Raw genomic sequence first — 11190 nt, forward strand, 5'->3', positions numbered from 1 at the left:
TAGCTCCACCCTCCAGTAGTGAGCTCTGAAGGTGCAATTAATTTCAAGGATATCCACCCTATGATCATTTGTTGAAAATCGTTTCTCAGTAACAAAAACACAAACAGTAGACATTTTCATCTCTAGAAACACTGGGCTTTAGCTTTTCTCTTCATAGTTTCTTCAGGGCTGCAGTACATTGAGTGGTTTTCCACAGCATGTAAGAAATGTGGATTCACATTCTTGTTACTAGCTAGGCTAGAACTGAGAGATCTGATATACTATAGCCTTCTGCATTCAAAAAAAAAAAAAACAAAAAAAAAAAAAAAAACAGGAATTGGTGTGCTTTTCTGGAAAAGGTTGCTTTTATGTTTGCATATAAATTCTTTATGTCTCCTGATAGATCTTGCACTGAAGATTACCAGCTACACCCCTTCTGATAGAAAATACGGACATTGACAGATTATAGAAATAGATTCAAATTTCTGATAATTTCTTAAGTTTACAAAAGGTTATTCTTCTATTAGTCTCAGTAAGCAGCATGGTCTTAAGCCTGTTCTGACAAATTAATTGGTTGTAAGGATTGCAAAGAAATTAAAGCCTTGCTTGCACTACTAGCCTTGAAGTTTCATCCTAGTTCTTTGCATCCTTCATTTCCTATTTTCTTTGAGCTATTCCAATGTGACTCCATATTCTCTTCAGACTTCAAGGGAAGGTCAGTATCTGTCAAACTTAAACTTTGCCTTGGGAGACTCACCAATCTGCTGGAATTTCACAGTGAGTCTGGAGTTAATAAATAAGCTTAGGTCAAACTTTCAATCCTGGATTACTCCAAGCAGGCTGTGCCAGAGTATATTTGTGCAGACAGATCAGATCAGATTTTCATTCTTGACTGGAGCCTTGAGTTTCAGCAAGCACATCATTCAAGTGAGGTCATGTGAAAGCATGGCAATAATCACCTAAGGAAAGAAAGTATGCACTATGCACGAGCCCTGCATGCTTTTGTTTTAAAGGAAGCAATTAGAACTGAGGTGCAAAACTTTTTTATAGAAAGGTTGGGGGTCAATGACCCCCATGGAAGAGAATGAGATTGAAAAAATGTTTAACTGTAATTTGGGTCTTCAGGAGGGTTACCTGGTACTGACATGTACAGTGATTTATGTAGTGTATGCCATAATAAACCCCAGACATAAATTTTCTTCTCAGACACATTAACATAGCAATGAGAGATCATGTTATTGCCAGCAGAATTGCCAGATTGGGATGGCAACATTTATCATCTCAGACTGCAATTACAAATTTAAATCAAATGTATCTATAAACATAAACATGCATATTAAAGCACATAGGTAGTCTCACTACCTATGGTAGTCTCATTACATGAAATCCATGATTTTTAAAAGATAAGTCTCTAGTACCTTTTATAATAATTTTATTTATTTGTTTAAGGTCACAGCAAATATTGAGCAACAGTTACACCTGCCTTTCTTTCTAATTTATAGTTCCCATATCCAGAGAGAGAAGAGATGGAGGGAGGCAAGGAGATTCAAACTCAGATAATTATAACAGCATTTAAGATGAAGGATTGAATTCTCTTGGATGATTTTCAAGGACCTGGTATAGCTGGATCAGAAAACTGAGCACGAGAAATAAAGAATAATGGTTTAATTTTCCCATCACATTCAAAACTCATAAGGAAAATCCAGCAGAGAAGCAGAGAAGGTTCAGCTGTCTGAGCTGGCTGGAAAGACAATTGTGCAGATGGGATCCAGTGTTTCTTCTTTACACATGGAAACAGAGGGAATCACTAGGCTTACCAGGTTACTTAGCTGCTAGTCTGAAATGTGTTGCTTGGCAGATCTCTTTTTATGTGCACAGCTTTGTTGTTGCATCACTTTGAGCCCTCATCATTACCAGTCCCAGCACCAAACCCTTCAGTCACTAAGCTATCCCTACCATATAGTCTCTTTGCATATCACAGTCCTGACATTCCTGCCACATATGTCGGAAATCTCACTACAGGTCAGGTGAAAAAAGAAAGTGATTCAGATTGTGATTAATCTTCAAGTATTTTATCTAGGATGAGGCAGCTAGCTTGAGTTGGTTATTAATTACTCACATATGTTTCTGCAATAGGTGAGCCTAACAGAGGTCTCCAACACTTGGATCCAGGAGACAACTTTCATGCCTGCTTGCCTCCAGTATTTTGGTTAAGTTTATGCCACCTCTCATTTCTCTGGCACAAAATCATTGTATCTCAAAACAGAAAATTCCATCTGCTGAATGGGAAACTGAACTGTAAGGTAATGTCAATGCTATTGCTCTTGTCCATACTCAGGGAGGGAATTGCAATTCAAAAAGTACTGTTGCAGGCCTAGAGAGATCTAGATAGGCTGGCAGAATCCTTTGCACTAAAAGTTAGTAGCAACAGAGGAAAAGCAGTTGGTACTGCCACGAGTCCCATGTAAGTAGCCCATTGAGATGCCTATTGTCCCAGGCAGGTTCATGGAGTGACCCCAATGACTTAAGAAAATCTGATTGAAGCCTGAGGGCTGTGCATAACTTCCCTGATGATCACAGTTTTCCACAGAGCTGTCTGGAGGAGACAAGCAGACTCGTACAGGACAACACAAGGCTGTCCTAGAGACCTTGCTGCAAAAGCTTAGGCATTACACTTCAAATAGCTCCGCAATGGAATACAGATCCCACTCTGTAATAACCTCCTTTGGTGACTCATTTGTAGCAACAGCTCATTCATTTGTCCAGTATTTTCCATTTTCTGAACCCCCAGTCTCTCTGGCTCTTCTCACTTGCACACATCTACCCAGACACATTCCCACAGAGCCAGGCACGAGGCTGCTGTGAGCTGGGGAAGCTGGTGGTGAGGAGAAGGTGCCATGACCATGTGTCAGAGTGGGACAGCCTTTTCCCTGCCCCTGGCAGACAGCAGTATCTGGCACAGGGGGGCAAGATTCCAGGAGTGGGCAACACACTGAGCCTGTGTGGGACATCAGCAGTGTGCTGGGTCATCAGGGAAAAAACCCTACAGTTGCAGGGGTAGTATCCCCTCAATAAATCAATAAAAAAAGCAAAACCCCTAAATAATTCATTACCATACTACAGAACTAGAGAAAGACTCCACAGGAGTCAAAGTAAAGGAGCTCAAACCAAAGAAATCAGTAACTAGTGGATATCATCTGGAAATAGACCCTCCTGCAAACACAAGATGAAGGAGGAATCCAACAACTTAATTGTGGGAGGCAGTCCCAGGGAGGATCATTCAGGGATGCCCTGGGAGGCTACAGTAGTGTAAGGAAAAGTATTGCCCTAGGATTCCGCCTTCCCCATGTAAATGAGGGTATGTACATCAAGCGTCACACCCTCCCCCGTCAATGCCCATCACCGGTTGTAACACCCTTTGTTCTGGAAAAATCACTGTTCTGTGTTCCCCCATTGGTTTCCTTACTAAACCATTCCTTCCCCTCTCCCTCATTGGTTCTGCTCAAGGTTACCTCATCCCTGCTCCTCCCACAAGCCTCTTTCCTATTGGTCCCTCTGTACCCTGACCCTGCCTTTCCTTCCCCTGTTATAGTCCCTAACCACTATTCAGAGCTCTCAGAGTCAGCTTCCCTTGCATAAGGTTGCTTCCCTGCTCTTTTCCTGCCTCATCCTGCTTCATTCATTCTTCATTGACCATTCAATAAACCTACGTGAACTGCAGCCCTCTGAGTGTCCTCCCATCTTTCGGTGGATTGTACAAGTACATTATCTGGGCTCCTGTTGACCAGCCAGCAGTGGGCTTCCCTGCAGGACCAAGGTCCAGGTGGCCCGCATCTGGCGCCCGAACAGGCTGAACACCTGCTTGTACAGCCTTGAACGTCTCCAATGGACTCTCGGATCTGTGACCTGGTCTCCAGCGGAATTCAGGACCAGTTCCAGGAGCAGCTGCGCTTTCTGAACAGAAAACTGCTCCTTCCTGGCCTGCTGACAACCTATAGACCTCCACCTCTCAGCTTTGGGGGAAGCTGTGGAATCTATGGGACCAGCAGAGATCCACCGCCCCTTCAAAGCCCCTTTCTTTTCGTCTGTGTCGTCAGTTTGGTGAGTTTTCCTGGTGCTTTTGCTTGCACCCGACTCAGGCTCTTTTCTTTTGCTTTTCCATTTGCTTTGTGGGGGAAACTTGTGCCATGAGAAAATGGGCAACCGCCTTTCTCCGGCCAGATGGGATTTTTATGCCCAAGTTAAATCTACTCTTGTTCTGGGAAACATTTCTTTTAAAAAATGAGACTTAAAGGCTTTTGTTAATTTCATTTTTTAACATTTTCCTGAGGTAACTTGGGAAGATGCCTCTTCTGTATTGTTTTGGGGGAGAGTTGGGAAACATATATAAGACTTACAAGTTAAGGGGAATTTTTGGGTGGGACGTTTCTTTCCTATTTTTGATTCCATTTTTAATTTAATTAAATCAAAAGGGGAGAGTTGGGTCCCCGGTTCTCCTGCCCCTCACTCCTCCCTCCCCAATCCAAATCCCATTTCCCCTAAGGGTGGGTCAGGAGATAGATCCTGCCAAAATGGGGCACAGGGCTGCTGCCGTCCCCCTGCTGCCTCCCGCGTCACTCTGTCCCTCTCTCGTACTGGGACTGGCCATCCCAGTTCGAGCCTTACCAACAAACCCCGACCTACCACCACATCGGGGGTGGGGCTGGGCTCGGATTCGGGAAGAGGCCATTAAGGACAGGGACTTGGATCTCGCTTTCAAATTTCAGATTTCAGATAAAACAGCAAAATACAATCAGTGAAATTTTTGTCAGAATATCAAAGTTGCTTTTTCACAGAATCACAGAATAATGAGGTTGGAAGAGACCTCTAAGATCATCAAGTCCAACCTATGCCCTAACACCTCAACTAGACTATAGCACCAAGTGCTATGTCCAGTCTTTTTTTAAACACATCCAGAGATGGTGATTCTACCACCTTCCTGGGAAGACAATTCCAATACTTTATTATTCTTTTGGTGAACAATTTTTTCCTAATATCCAACCTATACCTTCCCTGATGTAGCTTGAGACTGTGTCCCCTTGTTCTGTCAGTTACTGCCTGGTGAAAGAGACCGAGCCCCACCTGTCTACAACCTCCGTTCAGGAAGTTGTAGAGAGCAATAAGGTCACCTCTAAGCCTCCTCTTCTCCAGGCTGAACACCCCCAGTTCCTTCAAACGTTCCTCACAGGACTTGTGTTCCAAGCCCCTCACCAGCTTTGTTGCCCTCCTCTGGACGTGCTCAAGCATCTCAACGTCCTTCTTAAACTGAGGCGCCCAGAACTGGACACAGCACTCAAGGTGCGGCCTCACCACCGCTGAGTACAGGGGAAGAATGACCTCCCTGCTCCTGCTGGCCACACAATTCCTAATGCAGGCCAGGATGCCATTGGCTTTCTTGGCCACCAAGGCACATTGCTGGCTCATATTCAACCAGCTGTTGACCAGCACCCCCAGGTCCCTTTCCTCCTGAACACAGTCCAGCCACACTGTCCCCAGCTTGTAACATTGTAGGGGATTTTTGGGGCCAAAATGTAGAACTCGGCACTTAGACTTATTAAACTTCATGCTGTTGGACTCCGCCCATCCATCCGATCGATCTAAGTCTCTCTGCAGAGCCCTCCTTCTATCCAACAGATCAACACAAGCTCCCAGCTTAGTGTCGTCTGCAAATTTACTAAGATGCAACAACTAATGAAGGACTTGATGCCCTCATCCATGTTGTCTATAAAAATATTAAATAGAACTGGCCCCAGCACAGACCCCTGAGGGACACCACTGGTGACTGGCCCCAGCTGGATGCAGCACCGTTCACCACCACTCTCTGGGCCCGGCCATCCAGACAGTTCCTAACCCAGCGAAGAGTGCTCCTGTCCAAGCCGTGGGCTGCCAGCTTCTCCAGGAGTGTTCTGTGGGAGACAGTATCAAAGGCCTTGCTGAAGTCTAAATAGACAACATCCACAGCCTTTCCTGCATCCACCAGAGAGGTCACCTGGTTATAGAAGGAGACCAGGTTGTCAGATATGACCTACCCTTTGTAAACCCATGCTGACTGGGCCTGATAGCCTGGCCATCCTGTAAGTGTTGTGTGATAGCACTCAGTATGAACTGTTCCATTATCTTACCTGGTACTGAGGTCAGGCTAACTGGCCTGTAATTACCAGGATCCTCCTTCCTACCTTTTTTGTAAATGGGTGTCAGACTGGCCAGTTTCCAATCATCTGGAACCTTGCCAGTGAGCCACGACTCTTGATAAATGATGGAGAGTGGCTTTGCAAGCTCATCTGCCAGCTCCCTCATCACCCTGGGGTGGATCCCATCTGGTCCCATTGATTTATAAATATCCAAGTGTCCCGGCAGTTCTCTGACTGCCTCCTCTCGGATAGCAAGAGGATCATTCTGCTCCCTGGCACCACCTACCAACCCCTGACGACAGTTGTCTTGAGGACAAGCTGTCTTGCCACTAAAGACTGAGGCGAAGAAGGCATTAAGCATTTCTGCCTTTTTCTCATCTTTAGTTACTAGGTTGCCTGCCTCATCCAATAAGGAACAGAGGTCAGTTATACCCTTCCTTTTACTATTAATATATTTGTAAAAACTTTTTTTATTATTATTTTTAACAGAAGTTGCCAAGTTAAGTTCAAACTGAGCTTTGGCTTCCCTAATTTTTTTTCTACATGCCCTAGCAGCTCCCTTAAATACTTCCTGAGAAATCAGTCCCTCCTTAAAAAGATGATACATCTCTTTTTTATTTCTAAGTTCTTTCAAAACCCCATCACTCATCCAAACTGGCCGTTTGCCTCGTCAACTCATCTTTGGCACAGAGGGACAGTCTGTTCTTGCACCCTCAAGATCTCTGCTTTGAAGCACACCCATGTCTCCTTGACTCCTTTGTTTTCAAGGGCTGTTTCCCAAAGAACTCTCTGAATAAGTCTCTTAAATAAGCCAAAGTCTGCCCTCCAGAAGTCCAATGTAGAAATCTTATTAATATTCCTCTTTATTTCACCAATTATTGAGAATTCTATAATTTCATGATCACTGTGCCCCAAGAAGCCTCCAACCTCCACATCACCCACCAGTCCATCTCTGTTTGTGAACAACAGGTCCAACATAGTCCCTCCCCTGGTGGGCTGGCCCACCAGTTGTGACAAAAAGTTATCCTCCACACACTCTAAAAACTTTCTACACTGCTGTTTTTCTGCTGTATTAAGTTCCCAGAAGATGTATGGTAGGTTGAAGTCGCCTACAAGAACAAGGGCTGATGATCCTGAAACATTGTTCAGATGCTTATAGAATAAGCTGTCCACCTCTTCATCCTGGTTGGGTGGACGATAGCAGGCTCCCAGTAGGATGTCAGCCTTGTTGGTCTTCTCCTTAATTTTTACCCATAGGGACTCACCTTTGTCATCATTAGTTTCAATACCTATGACATCCAAAACCTCCCTAATGTAAAGGGCCACCCTTCCACCTCTTCTCTCTTTTCTGTCTCTTCTGAAGAGCTTGTAGCCATCCAGTGCAGTGCTCCAACTATGTGAGTCATCCCACCATGTTTCTGTAATGGCAACTACATCATAGTTCTGCTGTTGCACCATGGCCTCCAGGTCTTCCTGTTTGTTACCCATGCTGCATGCATTGGTATACATGCACCTCAGCTGGGCTACTGATTTCTCCCCTAACACAGTCTTGCCATCCTTGGGCCTGCTTCCAGACAGCTCAGATGCATCCCCTTTCTCCTTCAGACCTAGTTTTTAACAAATTCCTTGACACTGCAGCATTTTTATGATCCTTTTAGTGGCCTAGTGTCTACACTTGGGTTTTTTCTTCTCGTGCATATCTGGGAAGAGATGAGGAAAACAAAATTCTATATTCACCACAATACTCACAAGATTTTGAATATTGTCATCCCAAGTTATAACATATTAATTGTCCTAAGTTATCTCACTGAATTCAGAAAGGTATTTCACAGATCTTAATATGTCTGAATGATCCAACTGAATGTCAGAGCATGCACTCCCTCCCAGCCCCTTCACCTGATCCAGGCTGTGATAGGGGCTATGGTATGATATGCAGAGGTGCTCCAGAAACCCCATAGGGCTCTGTCCACTCACTGCTTCCAACAGTCTGTCTAAATACCTGGCTACAAGATTGTGAGATACACTCATAAAGTACTTTCTTTTCAGGGACAACAGCTTGCTTAAACACTTTATTGCTTTTCCTAAGTCACTGTTCCAGAATTCGTAGTCAGAAGACAGAATTTGAGTTTTCAAAGATTCATTAAACAAGATGCAAAACAAAACAAAACACAAAACAAAACAAACCAAACCAGCTAGCTAACAAAAAACATTTAGAAGTAGATTCCAGGAAAAAAAAAATCCTGCCCTGCTACAAGAAAAGCATTCCCAAACTGTTTTTAGACTCAACATCATTGCTGGCCAATTAGACCATGCTTGATAATTTGGTTTGTTAGCCTTTACAATAAGTATCTTATACACAGACAAATGACCTATACTCTCATGTCTGCTCTCATACCAAGCTGTCAGACAAAGTGCTACCATAGAAACAGAACAAGTACCAGATTTCCTTTTTGCCTCGTTTTAAGAAAAGTACATAAAGAACACCAAATAAATCCTTATTTTTTTTTACTTTTCTTAAAATAAGATTAATGAGAAAATAGTTTAGCACATAAAAAATTAGTTTCCAGGCCTTGATAGATACTGGAGAAATTCCTATTACCTTATGGAAAGATTTCTTCATTACTATTCTTAGTAAAAATTCTATTTCTTAGTATTTTCTCTCTTTTATTTTTATGTTGAAAAATAATGGTGAGGTGAGGGAATCATACTATCTTTGGTAGGGCATTATTAACCTGGACTTTGGGAAGCTGCAGTTCAGTCATCTCTCACCTGTTCATGGAATTGATGATTCAGCCAGCTAAGCCTCCTGAAGGGCTGGGATGTGTTTTGCACCCCTGGCACCCCTAGTACAAGGCAGAAGACAAGCAGCACAGGCTTCAGTGCTTCACTCATTAAGTGCTGAATGAAGAACCTTTTTTCTCTTGCATATGGGTGGACCTGAGGCCAGCCTGGGCTGCCCCAGGGTGGCAGAAGTTCCCTGCTGCTATAGCCAGGGGTGCCCGTTATTATTTAATCCCAGTCATTTGTGAATGAAATCTGCAGGCAAGAGCAGCAGGTCATGGACACTTCACCTTTCCTCACCTCTGACAAAAGAGATGCCTGGTCCACATCATGTCTCTGGTAGCCCAGGAGTCACAGGCCAGCAGGAAACCCAGCCAAAAAAATAAATTGGCACCTCCAGTGATGAGTCACAAAGCACCGATGGAACCATAAAGGCAGGAATAAGCAGGATCCTTTTGCCCTTTCAATTTTGACTGCTGATCCCTGAAGGTATTTTGTCTTTTTTCCCCCTCTATTTCCCAGGTTTCTATTCAGTCCCCTCTTCATGTGTCTGTTTTATCTTTCTGTTTCTGCAGTTTCCACCTTCCTGAAAAGAGCCTGCAGGCCTTTCAACAGTATTGTTACATACATAAAGCCATGGTAAATCTCAATTACTTTTTATTTTAGTCAAAGCTGGTTCATTTTACCCTCTTTCTACTGATAAGTAATTTAGTTCAAGACATGTGAAGGAATCTGCCATGCTTTCTGCAGTGACCGGAGGCAAAGCTACAGGGACTTAAAAGGAAAATGTAGAAATTAGCTGGTGGCAAAGACCTCTCTGAAGAAGTATGATTCTGCTTGCCAAATTCCTACCAAGCAGATCACCTGAACTGGTTTGCATTACTGTCATTTCACACAGTCCCCTGTCCCCGAACAGACTTCCTGAAGCTCTGCTGAAGTAGGATTTCAGCTCCATGTTTCTGAAGTGGAAAGAGCAGAGGCAAACCTCCATGAGCCTTACTCTGAACCCTGCAGAGCTGCAGACCGATGGCCTTGTTTGGTCAGCAAGAATGAAGTCAGTCCTTAACACAAGTGCAAAGCACCGTCTCTGCAAGACTGACTGTTTCTGGCTCATTTTTTATTAACATAGCACTCCAACTTCCCAGTCCATACTCTTCTGTTATCTCTGTGTTCTGAAGGCACAAGTTTGGGCCATTCAGCACCTCCTTCTATCACTGCAAATGCTCATTTTCTACCTCATTTTCTGTGACATCAGCGACGACACCCATTCCCTTCTTCTGAAGGGGCCTCACTTCAGGAATATGACCAGACCTTGAAAAAAAGTCAAGTGTAGTGTGTGAAGGGAGCCCAGCCCGCGTCCTGAGTGTTTCTGTGACGGTGAATCCCTCGGTGCCTGCCCAGCCCGGCTGCCCTCGCTCGCTGCCCCGCTTCCCGCAGCCTGTCCTGCCCTCTAGTGCCGGCCGCTGGCTCCTGTGCCTGCCTCTCCCGCTGAAGCACACACTCCCCGGGCTCTGCGCCGGGACAAGGTGCTACAAACATCGGGAAGCCTCGCAGCAGAGCCCGGGGTGCACTGCTGTGAATCCTGGCCCAGGAGGACTGTGGAATCTCCATTCTTGAAGCCATTCGAAAACCTGAGCGGACGTGGTCCTGGACAACCGGCACTGCCCTGTACTGCTTCAGCAGGGGGACTGGCTAGATGACATGAAGAGACCACATCCAACCTAAATGATTCTGTTTTTCCTGGGCTTAAGCATGGCTAAATTTATCAACATCTATTAAAAATAATTTCTCTAATTCAATTTGCTTAAAAAAATCTATCAGCAGCATTTGTATATTTGTAGACGTCTTTGGCTTGTGCATGCTTGTATATTTTTGAGACACTCCTTTTAGCTTTAGACTTGGTGAAGCATGAGGAAGCTTTTAACATATTTTCTTGATTGTCTGGTTTCTTTTGAGCTTTGTACTAAAGACATAACTAAGATCAAGAATTTTAGTGGAGAAAATCAACATTGTGCCGTTGGGAACTAGAAGAATTTATTTGGGTGTATGGGTTTTGGTTGGGGTTTTTTGTTAGTGTTTTTGTTTTGGTTTTGTTTTGTTTTGTGTTTTTTTTTTTTTTTTTTTTTTTTTTTTTGTTGTTGTTTTGGTTTTTTGGGGGAGAGGGCTTTTTTTTTTCCTTTTAATTGTGGATTTAATTAATGAGGTGTTTTCTTGATTAATGGCTGCAGTATCTTCCTCGTGGACTACAACTGAAATCACC

The sequence above is a fragment of the Vidua macroura genome, chromosome 1, assembly GCF_024509145.1.
Source record: "Vidua macroura isolate BioBank_ID:100142 chromosome 1, ASM2450914v1, whole genome shotgun sequence".
Taxonomy (NCBI): Eukaryota; Metazoa; Chordata; class Aves; order Passeriformes; family Viduidae; genus Vidua; species Vidua macroura.